General features: G+C 40.4%; 1 pseudogene; it reads right to left on the bottom strand.

The window, feature by feature from the left end:
• Nucleotides 1-11,645: 11,645 nt before the first annotated feature.
• LOC139455667 (uncharacterized) lies at nucleotides 11,646-18,610 on the bottom strand (annotated as a pseudogene).
• Between the last annotated feature and the right edge of the window lie 5,727 nt (nucleotides 18,611-24,337).

Here is a 24,337-nt window from a genome sequence, read left to right as displayed (position 1 = left end):
TTCATCCTACGACGTGCGACGGAAACGAAGATACTTCTCTCCTTACGTTGGGTCGGAGAACTTCTCTCCTTACGTGATGTTGGAGGTTGTTACTTCCTCCTACGTAATATCGGAGGTTCTTCCCTCACTCTAAGGTTAACCGGCCAGTTCCGGGACACTACAATGTAATATAAGCAATTACAGTCACTGAGGTATGTGTCACTGCCTCACAATACATACAGCCATGCACCAATACTCCGATTTACATATTACTGAGTTGAACTGTTTATACTTTGATCATGTTGTGGTTATTTGTTACAGTGGCTTTACGCTATTACCATCAATATGTGTATATAATTACGTTTGGAAAAAATACATAACTCAAAATTCTGTCCTCTAAAATACAATTCAACATGAAACAATAAATGTAAAAACTTACGCCAACCAGAGTAGAAGTCTCCCACAATATTAGTCCATGCCTTACATGACCATGCTGATTCTGGCTGAGTATACAAATTATTACCCTGTCCCGCTATTTAAACTGACCCCAAAGCCCAAGCTACCCCTGACCTCCCTATTGTTACACCAATTAACTCCCAAGCTATCAGCCGTACCCAGTCACGCTTCCCTGACCCTAACCTGTTCCCATAGTATTACCTGACAATATCTAAAAACAACTCGCTAAGCTTAATATACTAATGTAACCATACCGTAATACATCTATCTGAAGTACTAACATATAATTAAAATATACAAGATTATCTGTGATCTTGACATACAGTGCATCATGAAAAGTCAGTGTTGTGTCCACCAAGAGTGATGATATATTTGGGAAAACATAACGGTTACTCTTACTAGGGAAAAGGCTGAGACAGAGTGTAAAGCTTTCCTCAGGAGATGTCCGTTGTCCTTTCGTGAGTTCGCAACTTTGATTGGAAATCTTCATGCTAGGGGACGTGGCATGAAAAATGCAACCGTATTTTTAAACAACTAGAAATATATTGAATTAATAACTGCTTGCAAGAGGCGAAACTTTGATGTTACAACTAAAGTCAATGAAAAAGTGATTTTTTTCTGGTGGATAAACAATACCAGGACTAATTACCATTTAACCATTGAAAATAGTAAACAGCTTGTTTGTTCAATCTGGGGTTCACATTAGGGGTGAGGTCGGGAGTAGTGTGTGGATGGACCAAGACTGGTGGACTGTGGTGCAAGACAAACACATCAACCAGTTTGAAATAAATGCAACTTACCTTACATCACAATATCAATGCAGTGCTCACCGTAATACATTAGACTTGAACTTAATTTGATTGCCTGTAGGAATATAGATATCACAGATAATAGTGTAAAAAGAAGATTTGGGGATTTGCTGAAACAATCCCGACCTGCTTAACATCAAAGGGATTCACGGATTCTCAGATCCAAGTGTGTGGTGTGACATTAATAGTGTCTTATTATGACCAGCATGCGTCCAGAGACCACTCATCATTTAGTTTTTAAAAGGCGCCAAAAAGGGGTAAAAAAAGGACACTATTTGCAGATGGATCAGAAATGTGTTGATAAGGGCAAGCATAAACATGTCAATCATCACTCCACATAGTGTTAGATCAGCTGCTTGTGACAAAGTGCATTTGCAGACTATTTGGAGAACTGCAGGATGGAGCAGTGACTGCATTTAGACAATATTTAGACACTATTTAAACAACAAGCCAGTGTCAAGGCAAGGACACTTCCGCCAAACAACTAAGTAATATTATGCTCAACAACAAAAAATCCTGTGACAACAATATTTTAGTGTATTTTTCAAACAAGTAAAGTTTGGTTTTCAATATTGTAGTACATGTATGGAATCAAGTCACAAAAACGCAACTGCTACAGAAAAGCATGCATTCCATGCAAAAGTTTACTTTTATGCAAGCCCCATGCATTTCACTACCAAAGAATGGGTATAAAAACGTGCGTTAACGGGATTCCATATGCATTGTTTAGCATCGTACTGACAACAACCTCTCAGAAAAACAACAAAATTACGCAATAATACAACATTACGAAATGCCACGCCTGTCCGAAAATGAGCGTCTGCGAGCCATTGGTATGCTTGAAGCAGGATCGAGTCAACGTGATGTTGCCAAACAATTTAACGTCCACAGAAACACCATTTGGTGTTTATGGCAACGTTGACAATAGACGAATGCAGTCAGAGACCATCCTCGGAGTGGCAGGCCACGCGTAACCAATAATCGACAAGACAACTGGATTCGAACAACACACCTACGAAATCGATTCCAGCCAGCAACAGTGACTGCAAGAAGAATCCCTGGCCTTCGACGAATATCTTCTCAAACCGTACGTCGTCGCCTCAGATGTGCAGGCACTGTCGCCAGAAGACCCGCCAGACGTCCCATTTTGACAGGAAACCACCGTCAAGCACGTCTACAGTGGTGCAGACAGCGTCTACGCTGGACGGCCATGCAGTGGGGACAAGTTCTATTCACTGACGAGTTCCGTTTTAACCTCAGCCATGGCGATGGACGGATTCGAGTGTACCGATGTCGAGGTGAACGTTACGTCAATCATTGTGTCATGGAAGAAGATCGGTTTGGGGGCGTCAGCGTTATGGTATGGGGTGGGATTACAGCAAGACAGAGGACCCGTTTGATAGTGGTAGAGGGAAATCTCAATGAACAGCGCTACCGCGACGAGATCATCGGCCCTGTTGTTCTACCGTTTTTGCGTCGTCATGGCCCAGGCATTACCTTTCAACATGACAACGCCCGGTCTCATATTGCTCGACTTGTTCAGGATTCTCTTCAATAAAACAATGTGAATGTCATCCCCTGGCCGGCTCGCTCCCCTGATCTCTCACCAATCGATGAGATGGATCGGCGCCCTCGACGTCAACCACGTGTTCCACAGACACTCCAGGAACTTCGAAACATGCTCCAGCAGATATGGACAGATATTCCACATGACTTTGTGCGACTCCTGGTCCATTCCATAAGACGAAGATGTGTTGCTTGCATCGCAACCAGAGGTGCTTAGTAGATCAGTGTACAGTCGTTCTCATGCATGGTTGTGTGACCCTTCACTGCCTTTGAGAAAATATGTTTCTCAATGTAAAGTTCCAATTTCCAAGTAAGGCATAGGGAGGTGGAGGTTATAAAGTAAACGAGACTTACCTGTAAGTTGCAGTTTGGTTTAAGTTACACTGATCTAGGAAGTACTGAGGGATCTCATCCCCACTCTCTCCCTCGGGTATCTTCAACAACCATATTTAAATACTGACACCAATGCGCACGCGACATCACGGGTGATCCCTTAGTACTTCATAGGTCAGTGTCATTTAAATCAAACTCCAACGTACAGGCAGTCTTGTTTAATTTATAATATGTATTGTATGCTACACGCAGTCAAAAACTTATGTACTGCGACAATCGGTGATAACAACGAAGATAATGTGAGCAAAGGTGAATAGGATGTGGCTACAGTAAAGCAACGTACACAGATACTTCATCATGAATGTTACTTTCTGAGCACCGACGGAGACTGCTGCATGTGATGTAAGTAAAGTGTCTGACAACAACTTTACATTTAACTGTTGATGTTTGTATCAATGTGCATATTTTATCATGTTATTAACTTAGTATACCAAGTCTAGTGGTACACTGGGGTCTTGTGATTATTTGGGTTGTTGAAACATACAGAACAGCATCACCTTTTCCTTCACTGAAATGAAATGATCCAATAGCAGTGAACCAAAGTGGGGTAAACGTAGCCAAACTCCATTTCAGAATTGCACCGGATTGGGAGGATATGTCCTCTCATGATGACTCTTGTTTAATATTACACTTTGATACCACCCACATGACCTAATGTATGGATTACGTATTTCCCAGATCACCTTTTACTATTTGAGGGAATCAAAGCTTAGTGTCCATTATTGAGCGCACATGGGCGCCAGTATTGTGACTGCGCGCTGCACAGTTGGTTTATGCTTTGCTGTCCTGTATATATGCTGATGTGATCTCTATGCATCAGGTGTTGTGATTTTTTTTATAGTCATTGTCTATTGGAATTTTATGGTGCACTAATTGTTTATATAAGTTCAATCATGTACTGCTAAACATCAGTATCGTCAGCTTTATGTCTTTATTCAGCAAAATTGTACTGGCTTCCAAAAATATTAACCTAATCTATTGTAATTACGTCGTGCATTGGGAGATGTACAATGTATAATGTATACAATGTAGATGTATCATTTGACTACCTGCCACCCCAACATACTTGACTATGAAACCGTGTTGAACATACCCAGCAGTGTGGTCACCCTAGAAAACCATCTGGAATACGTCGCTATGTTGCAGTCGACTAGGGGCTGATGAGAGATAAAGACAGACTTATCAATGGTCATATGTGAATACCCATATATGATGTATGACTATGCATGTGGTTTTAACAATATTTATTTTTTTCTCCACGATGGCTTGGTCTACTGGCGCAATGTCTATTTGAAGACTTCTCCAATACAATATATAACATAATATTATATAATATATCACAACACACCGTGGTTGATAAAAGGTTCAACATCAAATATATGTAAGTGCACAAAGGCTTTTTAAGTGATTTGCTAGTATTACAACGGGTGAGGGGAATCAGCAGAGGTACCACTGCACACGACCAACCCACACAGCAACACAAGACCCGAGTGAATAAACTTTCAGTTTATTAGACAGCCACAGAATCAATTTATAATGAATTATTAGAGAAGATTTACAATCAGTTATAGAGGTACATATATGTGAAGAACATTAGATGAATATTGTATGGAATCATTACACAAGATATATACATGTACAACATTAGTCACACAACATATTCCAAGGTACAAAACGTAATACAACAGTTTACATGTGATTGAATACATACTGAGTCAAATTAAAAACTTCACATTTTTAAAAGTAATCCCATATATGATATACAACGGACAAATGTATCAGAGAAGGTAATTTTTAATCATTAATGTCCAAAGAAGGATTTTAATTAACGGTGTTAACCATAATTTGTTCCAAGCACCTACGGTATTCGGTAATAACATCAACAGTTTAAATCATAAGTCCCAAGCACGAAAATCTGATGGCACACAAGTTCAGTAGCGTGTATGGCCACCATGTGCGTTGACAACTGCCACACAACGCCTCCGCATGGACCTTGTGATGCTTGTGAACACATGATTGGAAAGACGACGCCATTGTTGCTGCAAAATGGTGCCAAGATCTTGCAAATTCTGTGGTTGGTTCTGGATAGTGCGCAGACGTGTTCGATGGGATTGAGGTCCGGAGACCTTGACGGCTAGTCCATGAGGTTGACTCCTGCATTCTGAAGGAAATTCCTTGTCAAAATTGCTGTGTGGGGTCTGGCATTGTCGTGTTGGAAGATCAAACCGGGTCCATGTGCTGCCCTAAAAGGCAGAAGTTCTGGTGCCAGTACCTGGTCGCGGTAAGCAGCAGCCTTGAGGTTGCCACGGGTGACAAGAAGCCTGGAACGTGCATTGCCACAGAAAGCACCCCACACCATGACACTTCCGCCTCGAAATCTGTCAACTTCCTGTACACAACAATGGGTGTAACGTTCATGACGGCGCCTCCACATCCTCGCCCTACCATCAGGAAATCGAAGATTAAATCGGGATTCATCACTGAAGACGACTTGATTCCAATTCCTCTGAGCCCATCGTAAGTTTCGCTGTGCCCACAATTGACGTTGACGTCTGTGTAATTGAGTCAGAATCAGCCCGCAGTATGGCCATCGTGCTTGAAGATGAGCAGTTCTCAGACGGTTTCGAACAGTTTGCGCACTCAGTCTACCCCTAAACAGTTCATTTCTGGGATGTAGCCGTCTAAAATCGATTACTGAGGTGACGTAAGACAATCTGACGATCCTCTGCATGTGACGTCACACGTGGTCGACCTGGCCGAGGGCGATCAGCAGTGGTACCCGTTTGCTGTAGACGCGTCTGTAAATCATAAACAGTCCGTCGACTACAACCCATCGTCCTTGCCACTTCAGCTACGGACGTTCCCGTCTGCAACATGCCGATGGCACGTTCACGTTGCACATTTGAAAGGCGTGGCATGACAAATGGCCGTAAAAACTTTTGTTTCTTGTGTTTTTCTTTTTTTGTTAATGACTGCTAACAAGTATGGCTGAAAACACGTGCGGTATTATGGCCACGTGACCAGTTGCACGTGAAAAAACACTTTTGCCACTATAGTGCTGTGCACATGATTTTGATCGATTCGCCTGCACAAAAACGGGTGTTATCTGAAGACAATACGTGACCACTACTTTTTAAATACACAATAATGGCCCACAATGATAACTGGTCAAAATGTTAAAATTTTAGGATTGTGAAGTTTTTAATTTGGTTCAGTATCGTATACCCGACACACTCTAGCTAATACATTACCCGAGCGGGCATTCACACAAGATACATTCAGTTCAGCCACAATACCTATTGCAAACGGTAAACAGCGTAATACAGTAAACACAATTGACATAATCTATACACAGAAGTAGTGCATAGAAATATCTAAGATATACACTAAAGTGTGACATTTTCAGTTCCCAATTATACTTGCAGGTTTTGCCATGGGTAATAGCATATAAACAGACGGCCAAAAGGAACGTTACCAACGATATTTCTAGGATAAGATATGACCAACACAATTTGAAGCAGCAATAACAATTGTATTGTAGAAATTCATCATTCAGAACAGTAAAATGCGAATTTACTAATTCAACAACAACGTCCTTGACCTCCAACAGGAACATTTCTTGACAAGGGGTCATTCATCCAGTATTCGATCAACAACATTGGTTACAACTTTAAGGTGACGACGGCCCAGACCGTTCAATACGGGATATGACCTCCATGAGCGGCAATGCATCTTCGAATGCGGCGTCGAACTGAGTAGGCAAGCGTCCTCACATCGACTGCAGGTATCCGATTCCATTCCTAGCGGAGGACAACGATCAACGCCTGTCTCGTGAAGGGAGGATGTTGACGTTTCCGAAGACGACGCCCCAGCTGGTCCCAGAGATGTTCTATGGATGACAGATCTGGTGATCGAGCTGGCCACGACAGGGACAGTCACGTTGTTGGCGTTGAGGAAGTCTCTAGTAATACGGGCTTTATGGGGTGTGGCGTTATCTTGTTGGAACACCGTCCGTTGTTGACGCTGGATGAAAGGAAGAACCACTGGCCGTAAGATATTGCAAATGTAGCGTTGTGCTGTCAGATTGCCTTCGGTGATGACAAGTTCCGTCTTCTCGTCCCCGCAAATGCCGCCCCAGACCATCACACTTCCGCCCCCGTAAGGTTCCACCTCCTGGACACAACAAGGAGCCGTACGTTCAACACGTCGTCGATAAACTCGCGTCCACCTATCAGGTTTGAAGAGTTGGAACCTGCTCTCGTCACTAAACAGCACTCGCCGCCATTCCTTGTGTTGCCATCGCTGAGTTTGCCTGCACCACGTCAATCTGGCACGTCGATGTTGACGGGTCAAGGTCATGCCCTTGAAAGGGCGATAAGCCCGGAGACCATAATGTCGTAGTCGTCTGGTCACTATTTGTCTGCTGACCGGATGCCCTAAGCTGTTGACGTCACAGTAAGAAATCTGTTCCTTAGATGAAGTACCCGTAAAAAGCGGTCATCCTTTGGTCTGCCACTCCGTGGTCTGTCTGCGGTTCTGCCAGTCTGTCGGAGACGTGCGACCTGTCTGGTAATGGTCATCCTGGAGCAGTTCATGTTAATGGCAACCGCTCTCTGTGTCGCTCCCATCATGGCTCTCTCCCTCTGGACAGCGGTCAGTCTTGGCATGTTCGTTGGTGTTAATCATCGCATACAATGATAGGGAACAGAGACGTGCGTAATTTATACCCGGAAATTGCACGATAATTTGGGAAAGAATGTTTTAAAAAATTGCTGAAAAACACCAATATCTCCCAAAATCCGTAAAGCACGTGCAAATATCGACAGAGAACATGAAGGCTGTATTCGTGAGATGTTTTTTTTTACTGTTTTTGAACAGGTTGGCATCTTTGTTTCAAAGTGGCAAATCAGTTAATGTTGGTTACGTTTCTTTTGGCCCTCAGTTTAGTTTAGAATTAACATTGTACAAGATCGTAACGTTTCTTACCTGAGTGAATAAACTGTCAGTTTATTAGATAGGCACAGAATGATTTGTGACTGTCTGTCGTCCGTATTTATACCTATTCTAGCAACTACAGATAATCTCATTGACTGATTAAAACTGACGATAAAGTTGTTATTGTGAATTTTAGTTCTAGACTGAACTATATAATTTAATTTGACCGAGGCATTGATGATAAAGGTGTTTATGAGTGAAGTTTAGTAAGAATAATAGTTTACCAGTTGCTAGCATGCAGCGAATGTATAGGTGGTACGAGTGATTTGATAAGTGTGGATGATAAGGATATTAACGTCTTATATGTGTTTGCCTAACTCTATCAGACCTGCACCCTGAGAGATGCGGACCCAGACCGATAGGCGTTATCGGGGTGACCCTTGTCAGTCCAAAGACAATGGAACGAGGTCGTTAGTTGTAATATTCCCTTATGTCACAATTTCCAATTCTGAATGTGTGGTATCTAATCGTAATAAAATATTTGTCAAACTTTGTTCATTTTCCCCTTGTTAATAGTAGGGTAAAATATGCATGAACAGATTCTATCAGTCTAATATCTGCCTCAGAAGAACACGGTTTTAAGATCATAACCTCTTATGCAAAAGGAACAATTAACAATTGATCTTATGTACCTATGTTTTACTTTGCAATAAATAATAATGATTTATCTTTGTAGTTCTGACCACAACTACAATTAGGATCATTAACAATTAAACGATCAAACGTATGTTCATTTAGGTCGCTACAATTGAGTCATTTTACAGTGTATTATAGTTTTTTTTGTAGTACCATAACATTGAAATAAAGTATTACATTGCTGATAATATATTTTTTGTAGTTCTTTACCAGTTGTTTTAATGATTCAGTACATGTTAAAGTGTCATCCAACATATTCCAGTCATGGACTGATGATGGGAAACTCAAATCCACTCAAGCACAGTCAGTCCACATTGCCTGCCCAATTACTTCAACCTATTAGTTCAGCCGTTCCGTGAAAAGGTGTTCACTTTTTTAACATAAACTTGTCACAGTTGTAGGTTATGACATTCCTAATATCTTAAGATATGGGGGCAACTAAAAATTCCAACATGGTTGCCATAGCAGAAGGAAGTTCTAGTATATCTTGTATGAACATGACCACAGCCTAACTATATTATGTAAAATGAACATTTTGGAATGTATTTTCTCAGAACTGCGTGTGTAAAGTACATACATATATCATGATGGACTATTAATCTTGTTTAAGGTAATCTGAAGGGAAATAAATAGGCTTTGATTTCTTCTTCCGCATATCTTTACGACGTGCCTCATTAAGGCCAATATACCGTACCACTTATGTATGCTCATAAGGTCCATTTATTGAAATATGCTGTACATGGCTAATGTGTTGGTTGGCTAGTGATAATTAAATGTGATGACGGAAAGTGGTGCACCAATCAACAGTACCATGTACACCTTTGCACTGAACCCCTTCTCAGAAGCTCTTGGCATGACTGATGTTTGTGATGGTGTAGTCCATAACGGCTCCTAGCCATTCCACTGGTCATAACGATACCCTCTCAGTTGGAGTGAAAAGGTCTGTTTCGGCCTCCCGACATCTTCCCCAACAGTAGCCAGCTTAAATAAATTAATGTACCTTTCTAAGTGGATAATTCTTTGCGTGCCTCATCCACTCATGTACAGGTACTGGCTCATTAATACATTAAGACCACAGAACACTCATTCACTTCCATCATGTTCTTCGCATCCTGCTCGTTTGGTACATCATCAATGTGTGTGTGGTCACAGTAGGTAACACGAGCATCCTCTCACCTACCCAGTTTCTGCAACGGCTTCGCATCCTGCTCGGTTGGTACATCATCAATGTGTGTGTGGTCACAGTAGGTAACACGAGCATCCTCTCACCTACCCAGTTTCTGCAACGGCTTCGCGGACTGTCAGAAACATTCAAATAACCTGTCTGGGCATCGCTGAAGGCCGACGACGGAACATTGAACTTTGAATTATGTGACTTTGAAATAAGTTCGGTAAATGTACGATGTACATGTCTTTGTAATAAAACATTGCGTATCCAATAAAATGCCATAAATGTAACTTTTTTTCTGGTCACCTCGGCGTACCAGCGGGCAGATTGTTCTGAACTGATATTTAATATACAAGTAGCTTTCAAGTTAGGATTTCTTTGGAGGTATTTATTCTTGACGTATAAGTAAACTTTATACATAGCCAAGTTAAAAGTTTGGATAAGTAATTGATCAGGATACGGCGCTGCTTATCGCCATCACAGTATGCAGAACGTATAAGGGGAGTTTTTTGTATACTGGGGAGTATACATTATGTTAAGGAAAAGGACCTCAGCTTTCAAAACTATTGTATGTGTTGTAGCCAATCGAAGATAAAACCCCGTTAAGCGATGGTACTTGTTGTTACCCTCGCCGGCACTCCGCATCAAGGGGATAAAGCAAGGGCTGGTCGGATCGTAGTATAATGTGTGGATTTTCATGTTAAACTGCGTCATGGCATCTCAGTGGGCTAGCACTACAAAAGTGCATTAGTTGGGACTAGAAAAGCGCACACGCACGCACACACGCACACACACACACGCACGCACGCACGCACACACGCACACACGCACTCGAGACTCTATGGACTTTCCTCTGACTTGAAACCCCGATTCTGTTTCTAGGTTTGTCAGCCCCATACCCCTGTTCGTTGGTTTCACCAAAGTTATACACGTTAGAGACATACTTTACTACGGCCTTTCCTCCCCCGTAGGATCGATCTAAAAAAGATGATGATTATTGTTTATGAAGTCTTGTGTGTCTTCAATGTGAACCCTGTGAACTATTATCATTGCTATATAGCAGTGTTATTTGATTTTCCATCGATGTACTCAGTGTGTTCAATGTGTGACTCGAAAGAAGAATACACTCGTGTATGATCGACCTGAAAGAAAATATGATAATTGCTTATCCAGTGTTATAAATGACAAAATGTTCTCTGTCTTCTTAAGTGTCGTTTTGGTCCCTGGGAACCATGGCTGACTGTGCTATATTGTAGTGCTGTGTGAGTTTCCATTGTTGTACTATGTCCATATCTAAATTATGTCAGCAAGGCTTTTTGTAGCAGAATGACCAAGAATTGCTTTTTATTTACATTAGGTACTACTATACATACTTCAGGGGAAACATGAAATCTCATTAAAATCAGATCTGTTAATCCGGGACGATTCAGTCTGTGTCCATACCTGAAGACATGCCCTGGGTGTTCTCATCAGCAAATCAGCGTCGAGGCTTCATAATTCTCGTGACGTGTGAGTAAAGCATTCAGACAAGCATGAGTTCTGTATCTCACTCAATCACTCACTCACCCACCCACCCACCCACCCACCCACCCACCCACCCACCCACTCACTCACTCACTCACCCACCCACTCACTCTCAGCACAATGCACGTCCGCATGTCCATGGCCAGCATGTGTCCTCTGACGACAAGAAGTGACAATGAACCCATACCAAAGGCCATACTTCACACTTATAAATTGCACATTTATAACTCACACATTCATAATTTCTGTCTGTCGAGTAGGGTTACCTATATATTTGTATCAAATAGTTAGGTTATAAGCAGATTTCCCGTCCTTGTTTAGAATATGTGGGTTAACGCCTGTGGCCACCAGAACTTCCATCAGCCTTGTCCTCCCACGCGGTGCGTTGAGAGCAGCATGATGCAGCACCGTGTTTCCGTCTTTATCCTGGGCCTGTAGATCTACCCCATGCTTAACCAACACTTTCACAATCTCAGTGTAGACATTTACCACTACCAAATGAAGAGTTGTTCTGCCCTGTTCATCTCGTGCATAAAGGATCAGATCCTTTCTCCAGCAGCAGCTCGATAATACTTTGAGAACACCGACACCGAACTGCACAGTGAAGTGGTGTCTCACCATGGCACCCTTTAACGTGCCCACATGCCCCCTTATTTAACAACAACTTTGTGAGATGTTAATTCACTAAGGTCTTCAGACTGAGATGTAGTGCTGTGTCACCTGCATTGTCAGTATTGTTTATATCAACGCCTTTGTCTAAGACAAGTCTGACAAGTTTAATTACATCTTGGTTTTGTCGTTTAATTGATTGTCCTAACGACGTCTCAAGCATCATTTCATGCCTCTGTTTAGGACTCAATTTTCTAAATGTCACTGTCTGTGCTGCTTCATGTAAAGGTGTTCTGCCCACGCTATTACTTATATGAACATCGGCCCCATGTTCAGTAAGAGCAGCCACCATCACACTGTTTGTCAGGGCAGTACTGCATATCGCAAAATGTAGTGCAGTATTTCCGTGATGATCTCCAACGATCATTGTCTGTGCGTTAACATCCAATTGTTTCAAGGTTAGCAAATACTGAAAACAGGCAATGCTCCCATGCAGGCATGATTCATGCATAAGATTCATTCCTGATTTGTCTCTCACGTCCAATCTAAGCCCATTAGTTACAAGATATCCTACAACTTCGATGTCATCTGTGTGGACGCATTAAACAAGGGAGATCTGCCTTCATCGTCGCAGGAAAGTGAAACATTTTTTACACTGAGCAGATACATTAGTTTCTCTGCAGCATCGTCCCTGGATTCCGCAGCTTCATGTACGACTGTCTGACCAGTGAATATTTTTACATCTATCTCGCCAACACTCTCACACAAAAACATGAATGTTTCAAAATCAGCATTCCTTGCTGCCTCGTGTAGAACTGTCCTCCCATTGCAGTCTTGTACGTCCAGTCTTGCCCCAAGTCTTGATAAATGCTTAACTAAAGGCAGATCTGAAAACAAGGTGGCATAAAACATGGGTGTTCTACCAACTTCGTTTGGAGTTTCTATGCTCATAGCCTTACCAAGCAGTAGATCTAAGAGAGCTTTCGGTTTATTCCCGGTTGAATTCATCAGAAATCTTCTCGTCGTCAATGAAGGGAAGGACCTTAATGACCCATCATGCCATATATGAGCGGGACTAACAAGCTCAATTGGATCAGAACCTTCAATTTGACCCTTTACCGATTGCATGAAACGTCATATGCATTCCGTGCTACCTGTTACGGTTGCACACTGTAAAGGTGTAACTCCATCTTTGTTCATATGATTGCTGTCAGCACCAGCCTGCAGCAGGACTCCAACACAGTCAGCATCTCCACGTAAAGCTGCTAAGTGAAGAGGACTGTTTTTATTCTCATCTTCCATGTGGACACCAAACATGCTATCTTTTTGTTTTTGATTTCCTTGCAACTGTTCCTCACTATGAGGAGCCTTACGAAAGGCTTCTAATAAGAGTGTTGTTTTATCTCCACTCTGATATTGCGATTTTGAGGCATCAAGTAAAATGGTCTTTTTGAAACGTATTTCTTTCTTCAGGAGAATATTCAAGTTGTCAGTTATTCCATTTAGAGCAGCATTCTCCATTACTTCCTCTATATCCGGTGTTATCATTGATGCTTCTGCATGACTTAACAAACATTCAAGTGCTAACGAAGTATCATGGGCGGAAGCTGATAGTAGTAGGTTATGGTAAGGAAAAGGTGTCTGTATGCTCAATAGTATTGTCATGAGTTCAAGCACTGGTATGGCACTGCTTGAGACAGGGGACATATGTCTACATCCTCTTTCACACTGAAACAACAACAGTTCAAGGCACCGAACATATATTTTACCGCAGTTTTGCAATCCTGACATGTTCTTGACAAGAAACTCCACAGCCCTGATGTTCCCATGTCGAACAGCCAATGAAAGGTGTTTTTCTGGGTTGGATGGACACTCATGTTCAGCCTCAAAGTGATGACATATCTCATTGGTTATACGTTGGTCAGCATCACGAATGCAACATATTATCGTCATGCAATCAAGTGAAATAGTCACCTTTTGCCCAAGCAGGAAGTCAATTGTAACACGGTCTTGCATGTACAGAGCACATTTCAGCGCTTCTTCGTGTACCTACTGATTATCGATGCTATGTAGGACAAGTTTCACCAGTACTGAAAGTTTTTGCATTATAAAGAAAGAGACTGCATATTCATATGTGAATATAACTTCTTCGTTAAGAAAGTTTGAGCCGAAGAAAGTCAATGGGTCTGAAAACATGTTAAATATGTTCATATCAGCAACGATCAACGTCACATTCTGTGGAGTGGCAGCATGGTTGGATATTTGAAATATGGTGTCCTCATCCCATGTATCAGATAGATATTCAAGAAATCGAGGATGGCGAAGAGCTGAATGAGATAAGATTGAATGACAGCCATCGGATAGTATTATATCTGTAATTCTAGAAACCAAACAGTTGTAATCGTCCTCTTCTATGAACAAACAAATGTTACTGCAATCCTTATTTAGTAATACAAACTCGAGAAGTGTTTGTATTGGACAATATCGGAGAAACAGTTCTTTGTTATCTTCAGCTGCATTAAGGAGGACAGCTTCAAATATAGACTGATGACTGAATGTATACCTTTGACTTGTGTTGGACAGATACGTTCCAGAGAGAGAATCGGCCTTTCCTTGTATTTTCTGACACGAAGGATTAGAGGTGAAGCAGGTGCAAGCATCTCTTACATGTTCTTGTAACTGATTGAATTCTACCGTGGGATTCGAAAGGAGTTTTCTGTCAAGACTATTGTTCATCATGATAATTATCAGCAGAACATAATATCCTAGATGATTAGTCTCCTTAAGGACTTTTACTTCCTCTGCAATGAACTCATACGGTCTCTTGAAAAACTCAATACCTTTAACATGGGTATGCCTGATTGTATGGAAGAAGGCACAACACCGAGGGAATCCAAGGGCTGTATATTGACCAACTATTTTCTGTATGTCTTCTTGCTCAGCACCAGTTGCCCTTGCACAATATTTCCTGACCAATTTCACCCTTTTATAATTTCTCAAGGAATACGGCCCTTCATCCAGGTATATTACGCTTGTATTCTGCACGATTTGGTATTTTCTTAAAGACGGCACTTGATGTGCCCAAATGCCACTCCTTGACACTAATACAAGGAGGACATGACCTGACTCAACAGAGGGACACATGATGTCAAACTGCCTTGACCATTCATCAACTCTTGCAATGACTAAAATGCAACATCCAAATATATCATCAATCATGATAATGTACCTTTCCTTGCCGACTTTCTTCTGCGGAATATAGTTCCAATGTTTGGCAGAGGTAAGGATCATAGGTATCCTGTTTGTCTTGTTTGACATTTCTGCTAGTATCGATATTCCTGTTCTTGTTTTTCCAGAACCGGACTTTCCTGTGATGTAGATGGACCCTGACTGCTCCAGTATCCGCATTGCAGCCCTTTCAGCATATGTTGAAACATGGTATGCCGTGTCGAAAGCGTTGATGTACTGTCTTGTAGACTCTGCAATAAACACTAGCATAGTGGGGGTTACGAGAAGAGAGTGTAGATCACTTTCATGGAATTGGCCTTTCTGTTGCAACTGTGTCTTCTTTGCTTAAGTGGAACTAGATTGTACTAAAAGGCGTGGAAAGGAGGAATTGACACGCGTGTAACACCATGCAGACTTGCATTGCCTTACCGTACCAGTATCTGCTGGTTGTAGTATTCGTCTGCCATCACCTACATCACTTGCATCATTTATGCTTTCCTCCTACAATAAGTAGACACGACCGAATATAACTGAAAAACTGTACAATTTGGCGTTAACCAAAACTCACTCTATCTACACACAATATATATGTTCATTTTAGCTCAGATATACAGCTGATAATAAACATCTACCGTTAGAGGGACTGGTACATGATTGTAGTCCACAGTAACACTTACCTATGATTTGGCGTAATATACCTCCCGGGGAACCTTCAAATAAAAAAAGACATAACTGAACACGTTACACTTTTAGATACTTTTAGAATTAATTTATTCAATATATTGAGTTATGATCTTTGTTGGTTCTACAAAATGTGGATTAACTTTCTTTAAAGCTGTTAACAGGATATTAAATCAGGTAGACACTGCAGAATTAAAAAAGAATACAGAATCTGTCAACTTTGTAGTTTCAATAACATAAGTAGTATAGAACGGGTCCGCAGGAACCCCTTTTGGTTGATCCGGTTGATCCAGGCGGATGCGAAGGTGATTGGTTGATGCCTTATAAACACACACACCTTTCATTCCCCCTCACCTGTGACGCGCTGTTGATGCATGAGTCATCCTATCCGATCACGTGACTTGGATCAACCAATCACCTTCGCATCCGCCTGGATCAACCGGATCAACCAAAAGGGGGTTGCTGCGGACTGACACTATACTACTAACATAGAAGATGATTATTCCTTTTTACTTTTTTGTCCATTTTATGTTGACATTAGAAACCAATTCATTAATAATTCAATAACTTTCAAAGATCCTCACTTGTATAAATCTTACTTACTAATGAAGACTAAACATACTGTCACAATGAAGAGTTTGTCAATGTTCATTTTGCATGTCATGAATCTTAGAAAGCATGCACTTACACAACGACTTGGTGTAAGTTAACAGTTACCATGGCTACTGCTGTATATTAAATTGTATAAATGTACCCTCAACTACTTTGTATACACGTACTGTAGACCTGTGGCCTTCTCGGTATTAAGAAATCAAGATTGATTGATAAAGTTTGTAAGAGTTTGATATACCCTGCAGGTCTATTAATGGTACAGAGCAAAATCGTGCAAGTTAGACACGTTCATGAACTTTCTGCATGGCTGTAAATTTCCCTGGCCGTTTACTGCCTGATGCAGATGTTATTGCATGCGAATGTAAGCTCGGATTTACATTTGTTCATAAAATGGCTGCCTCACCAGTTTCTGTGGCTGAGAACCTGCACCTGATGTTTGTCATTGGGGTCACGTGTTCCAGGCCTATTCCAGTTCCATAGACTCGAGTACTTGGCTGTGCTCAGAGACAGATGGAGGACTCGTGACAATACGTTTAGAGAAAAAGACTGCTCGGCAGAGCCACAAAATGTAGAGTGTCCTTAAGTTTTAAGTTTATGAAGATATAGGTGTAAAAATCGTTGTCCAAATGGCAGACAACAATACGAAACCAATGACTCAGCGCAGTAATACCAGTCAAGTCCCATCAGCAACCGATCAGGAAACAGTAGCCTGTTTGTCGGCGTGTCGGTTTAGGGAAACATAAACGCAAAGAAAATTGCTTTGTTAGCCGACCAAACGCCACGGAAACATTTGCAATGTATTTCTAGACAGGTAGAATATGTAATGTCAATAGGATATTTGTTCGGTATGTAGATTATGTGAAAATGAAAGAAAGGGGTACGACAAAGTATACATGTATGTACATGCAAGCTCACATTGACTATATTGGCTATATTAAATCATAATTTAGTATTATACAGTATGAGATAAAGGTGAGCTTCGGCTACTCTGACCTGCCATCTACTGGGGAAGTCGTCCACATTGGATAAGAAGTACCTAGTTTTAAGAAACTCACCATCGTACGAGGCGCCTAACAAAGTATGCAAGATAACCTATAGATATACAAATGTATGCATGTCGTCAAGGTCAGCGAGACTAATTTAAAGGAACAGAATGACATCATTCAATTAATGAACTTTTAAGACATTAACGCGTCATAACAGAAAAAAAACATTCTAGACACGCCCACACGTTATTTGTCATTGCTTTAGTTGGAAAAAATGTAGTGCCATGTCATAGCACATCTACATTAAATATACTTCGTCCCGTTATTCCCAGTACAGTCCTCAAGCATAAAATCATCCATTTGACCGTTATTGTACGCTATTGTCTTTGCTACTCTGCCTTTAACGCCAATATATTTCGACTGATAGACTGGTTATTCTCTGGCCTTGGCGTTATATATTTACAATGCAACACAACAGTTACTGTTTAGTTGTATCTTCAATTCCAACCTTTCGGTTTGTGGTAAGCGATATTCAAATCAAGTTACTATCATTAATTGCTTGATACAAGTTACACACGTGCCTTCAGTGACCCTGTCAACCTTTTGTCGCTTCTCGTGGTATCAATGCCTTGAATTTGGGTCGACCCTCATTGACTATTGGTAATACAACATGAGCTGGCCAATGTTAAATGTTATTCAACATGATTCAAAATATGAGGCGAATGTAACGAATCGTTGGTTTACTTGTAGTCCAAAAAGCATACCAATCGCTCTACCCACATTGCCCATAGCCACGCCCGTGTATCTGGTTCCTTTCATATGTGAACAACAATATTTCATTAATTATATGCAAGTGTTACAGCTACAAAGTACCTTAAGGTACAACGAGTTTTTAAAATGGGCTGGATATTGCACCCGGCGAGGTCCCACTCACCCGGCGAGGTCCCTGTTTTTGACTTGGCGGTCATGTTGACATCTGATCCATGGCAGCCCTCTTGTTAACGCTGTTTCCAGGCCGGCAGCCCTTGTGTTAATGTTGTTGCCAGGCCGGCAGCCCTTGTGTTAACGTTGTTTCCAGGCCGGCAGCCCTTGTGTTAACGTTATTTCCAGGCCGGCAGCCCTTGTGTTAACGTTGTTTCCAGGCCGGCAGCCCTTGTGTTAACCTGGTTGCCAGGCCGGCATCCCTTGTGTTAATGTTGTTGCCAGGCCGGCATCCCTTGTGTTAATGTTGTTGCCAGGCCGGCAGCCCTTGTGTCAATGTTGTTGCCAGGCCGGTATATCTGTGCTGATACTTGGAGAACATGTGTATGAATACCAAGCACAACATACACCTACTTATTATTTGTCTAATTATGAATGACATGCTCAGGATGAAATGTCATTGTTATGTTGTAAAAGGCTGACACAGTTTAACAACAGCTATGTCTTGAGACATTCGGTATACTAAATTAACTATGTTCACTGCTGGAACGTGTGTCTACATTACCGTGGGTAGAAAACAACAGCAACATATTGAGCGAAATGTCCCAGCCTAACTCCCATCACAGCAAACGCTATGACGTCCTCACGGGGCTGGCTGTTCTGTCTGATGTGCGTGGTGACAGGCGGTGTTCAACTGTACAGAAAAAGCTCCACTCTAGACAGCAGATGTGTGGTTCACCTTGACATGGGTGTTGACTTACAACTTTCCCATTCTTATCTAGGCCAGGAGCGTGATGAGTAGGTAACATGGCTAGGTCGATAGTCGAGAGAAGCGTTCGTTGTTTTATTCTTAGTTATGTAGAACATTTGCAGTTCATGAAATAAATAAATAGGTTTGCTGTCGTTTTAAATCAACACTATGAAATCGTGAAATACGACAGTATGAGGAAACATATGGCGAGAAGTGCCAAGAGGTTATCAGTAACAAGTACGAAGATTAGGCCACACTTATATTACTTGATTCACGGATCCGCCATTTGTAAATTTTGTTCAAATTCATTTTTTTATCCCATAGGACCCACTGAAGTTGACAATAATATCAATTGAGTGAATGAATATTGTTTTACGCAATCAGCAATTTTGAGGCTATTCGCGGAGAGAAATGTCTTAAGTTTTACCGCATGTTAACAAACACAATATAGGTGATATTTTGAATAACATATATCAAACATGGTAGTAAAGATACAGTTTGTTGTTCCCGAACTTGATGGGATGCATACACGCACAACAGTATTCCCGCTTGATTCGTCAGGTTTGCATTGCGTAAAGCTAACGCTTTGTTGCGGGCCTCCAAGCCGACCTGTAGCGGAGCAGAAACTATCAATGAAATTCCCACATTCCAAGGGGTATTTTCCTGTACAACAATCCATAAAGCCAGTAAAAAGTGTGGCCTTACATAATGCAGGGACGAGTTTGGTTTCACCCCGCCTTGAGCAGTGTTCAGTGACGCCACGGCGTGTCAGCTTCCTGTAGCGGAAAAGCCCAACGTGATTCACGTCATGACAACCTAGAACCATCGTCAGGGGGAATCTGGGACTCAAACTCACGAACACAGCTTTAAGGTCAAGGCGTTTCCCCATATAAGGTGGTGATGAATCAGCGGGGTCAGTGTGCATATGAGAACACGACAGAAAGACAGACAGACAGACAGACACAGACAGACAGATTTATTTGTATAAGGCCATTTGACCCATTGTACAAAATACATTTACATTATATTTATCTAAGAGTTACCTAATTGATACTTTTGTGTGTGTGTGTGTGTGTGTGTGTGTGTGTGTGTGTGTGTGTGTGTGTGTGTGTGTGTGTGTGTGTGTGTGTGTGTGTGTGTGTTGAGAACACGTACATTATAAATTTTGCAAAATTTATCATTGCATCGTTGTTGGATAGTTGACAGAGTCTTTCTTAACAAAAATAATTATGATTAACTGTCTTTGGGATATACATTTCCCGCCGACTTGCATAAAGAGGACAGTTGTATATAACATGAAGTTCATCCTCAATTACATGACAGTGTTTACATAAGACGGCATCCTCCTCAATATTAGCAACACCCCTACGTATAAGATGAATACCAAGAGTATTCTGTCCACATCTAAATTTGGTTATTAGCCTTCTATATTCACAATGCTTAATATTTGATAAATATTTTTCACAAACGATATACGATTTATGCAGTTTATAGAATGAGAGGGTCTTGCTGCCTAGAGATGCATGCCAATCTTGAAATGAACAATTTTTAATTCTTTCGCTGAACATATGTACACATAATTCTGCATTGCCAACGTCTTGTGCAGCCCATACATACCCAAAACCATAATGACTTAGCAAAAGTCTGATATGCGATGCCCAGTTAGGACGTTTTCTATCAGCAATGGATAATAACATTTTATAACACTGGTAACACTGTTTTGACTCATTTACAAAATTTGAAACCAATATTTAATGCATTTTAAATAATAAATAGTATGAAGTGGAGACCTACCACATTCACCATAGGCTATTGCATTTGCAGTTCTGTAGCCCGTGTGAAGTAAGAATTTACAAAATTTGCGGTGAACAATTTCAATCGTATTCCATTTTTTTGGTATCCCCAAATCTCAGCACCATACATTAATATCGGAACACATTTTTTTTTATCAAATATAAAGAATGCTTCCGTAACCGAAATGTCATAACGTCTTATTAACGACTTAACTGACCAAAGTGCTTTGCTTGCTTGCTCACATAAAGTTTTACAGGCCTTAGTCCAAATTAATTTGGGGCTGAAAACAAGTCCCAAATATTTATAGGCATTAACCGTATTCATACGTTCACCGTTATAAAACCATTTCTCATTTATTGACAAGGGTCCTCCCATTTTAAACACAATAATTTTACTCTTTTCAGTATTAATATCCATACCCCATTTATCAGAGTATAAATATAATTCATCAAGACGTTTTTGTAATTTTAATACACTGTCTGCAACAAGTACTAAATCGTCGGCAAACAACAGGACAATTATATTTAACATTTCCTCCAAGATATAAACACCATCCTGGAATTTATTTTAAAACATATAACTAATTCGTTGATAAACAAAGAAAACAGTACTGGACTAAGAGGACAACCTTGTCTTACCCCACACGAACTATCAAAATACTCAGTAGTTTTCTTGCCAAAATCGTATGTAACAGATGCTTTAACGTGATTATACATACTCTGGATAATACATAAAAACTTGCCATGAATACCATTTTGCAATAAAATATACATTAACTTACTCCTATCAACTATATCAAATGCTTTTCGAAAATCAATAAAAGCGCAATATACTTTTCCTTTTTTGCGAGTGATATACTTTTGTATAATAGCTTGCAAAATGAAAATGTTATCAATAGTTGAATGATCTTTCTGAAACTCCCCTTAATATTCACCAACTATGCCTTGGTAGTCAAGGAAACATTGTAGTTTTTTATTCAGAACATAAGAAAACATTTTACCCATTATATTGAGAAGTGATATACCACGAAAGTTATTAGGATCCCTTTTATTACCTTCTTTTATGCAGTGGCATTATTATTCCCGTTGACCATAATTTTGGGTAATGGCCACTGGTCAACACTGCATTAAACAAAATGACAAGATATGGAGTTAATACATTTTCAACAGATTTGTAAAATTCTGGTGGGAGTCCATCATCACCAGGTGATTTTCCACACTTTAAATGGTGAATAGCGTTTACAACATCTTGTTCGACAAAATCACACGATAAAATATCATCTTGATTTTGACAGTCTGGGCATAAGCTATCATTATGATGTTGAAGAAACTCACTAACTCTAGTTGAGAAATTATCATCCCCTATTGACACTGGATTATGTAATTCCTTAAAATAATCTACCCAAGTTGCGGGTGCAAGGCTAGAGTCCTGCGAGCGTGCTGTGATATAACGTTTAACAAGTCCCCAAAATGTTGTACAGTTGCTATCATTCGCAGCATTAACTAATGCCTTTGTAATTCTCTGCTTAAAATGAGTCTGTTTTTGTTTACATAAAGATTTAAATTTGTTTCTAATGTTCTTGTATAAGTTATAGTTTTCCGAAGAAGGCACCTTTCTGAATGTATTCAAGAGTTTATACTTTTCTCTCTTCAAGTGTTCACACTCTTCATCAAACAATTCTGGTTGTTTCTAAAGGCTATATATTTGGACGTCTTTACTTTCATATTCCTTCCACAGTATTGTATTATGTGCTGTAACTTCTATACGGCTTTATCAACATCAATTTCCACACAGGTTATAAATTCATTTAACATTTCTTGCACTTATTCACTTTCAAAATTATTCATATAGTCTTCACTCTTATTCACGTTCCAACTCATAGTTGAAGAAAATAACGCACGAGTGAGTTTCAGATCTGTCAGTGTTTCACTCATTGTCCTCATAGTCAAATTGAAAACTGCAAAGCTTGAATAACTTGTAATTAAGGATAACAGGGTGGGTGGGTGCAACAAACTCTAGATGAATGCGCGAATATAACTATGTGTTGTACGGCTGAAAGCTGGAGAGCAAATGCAGCGTGAGCTGATGTCACGCTACAACAGGTCAGAAAATATAAACAAACGCTCCTATACCGGACGTGTCAAGAGCGAATCTAGGCCAGAGATGATGGCACCATGCAAATCAGCACGTAGCCGCACGGAATGAAGGTATTTAGCTGTAATAATATTAGCAACGGTGCCAAGCCTGACATAAAGGCATTTAGTTCTAATCACTAAATGCTACTAAAACATGGTATTCGTCCTCTATATCAATGAACATAGACGCTGCTCCAGCTGTAATTTGGGTTTAACCCATCTCCCCTTTTCATTCATGAACGTATGTGAACTGAGCCTAAAACGTATTCGAGCTACTCGGAATTTTACAACATCAATACTATTAAGATACATTTTCAAAACATTTCAAAAGATAAGGAATCCTTCATATATAAAATGAATTCGCAATAATATATTTCTAACCTGGACGGCCCAACGTTCTACATTAGGATGACTTAACATCATTTTTAAAAGAGTTTTATACACAATACTATTATATCTATTTGAATCACACTTTAAGATTTTCATCCAATATTTAATAATTCTAACAAATGGGACATTTATCAATGGTAGTACCCCGAATTCACCATAACCATATGCCGATGGTGTAGATAATTTAACACCTAATATCTGTTTAATAAATCTAAGATGCACTCTTTCAATTGCATTAGCCTCCCTAAAACCCCACACCTCACATCCATAACACAATATGGGTTGAATTAATGATTTAAATATCTGGTACTGGATAACAACAGAAATATACTTATTACAGTAAACTACAGTTATAACGAACTCAAAGGGACCATTAATTTTAGTTCGTAATAACCATAGTTCGTTATAAGCATATATATAGCATATATGCAACAAATGTCCGGGACTATGAAATAAGTTCGTTATATCGGTCAGTTCGTTATAAGTGTTGTTTACTGTACTATTAATAATTAAAGCTTTCATTGCTTCCTCCAGACGTACTTCTCTATCCAGAACATAATTGTCTGGAAGAGGTAAATAATCCTCATCAGCACTGGATTCACACTGTGCATAGTCCAGCTTTGCTCCAGTCCTCAAACTGAGGTCACCCACCACAAATACATCACACTCCTGCCTATTTGTAGCTGTGAGATCTGATAATATTC

Source organism: Haliotis cracherodii, unplaced genomic scaffold (genome assembly GCF_022045235.1).
Source record: "Haliotis cracherodii isolate W230 unplaced genomic scaffold, xgHalCrac1.p SCAF_11, whole genome shotgun sequence".
In the NCBI taxonomy this organism is placed as follows: Eukaryota; Metazoa; Mollusca; class Gastropoda; order Lepetellida; family Haliotidae; genus Haliotis; species Haliotis cracherodii.
This window is presented reverse-complemented; position numbering and strand designations above follow the sequence as displayed.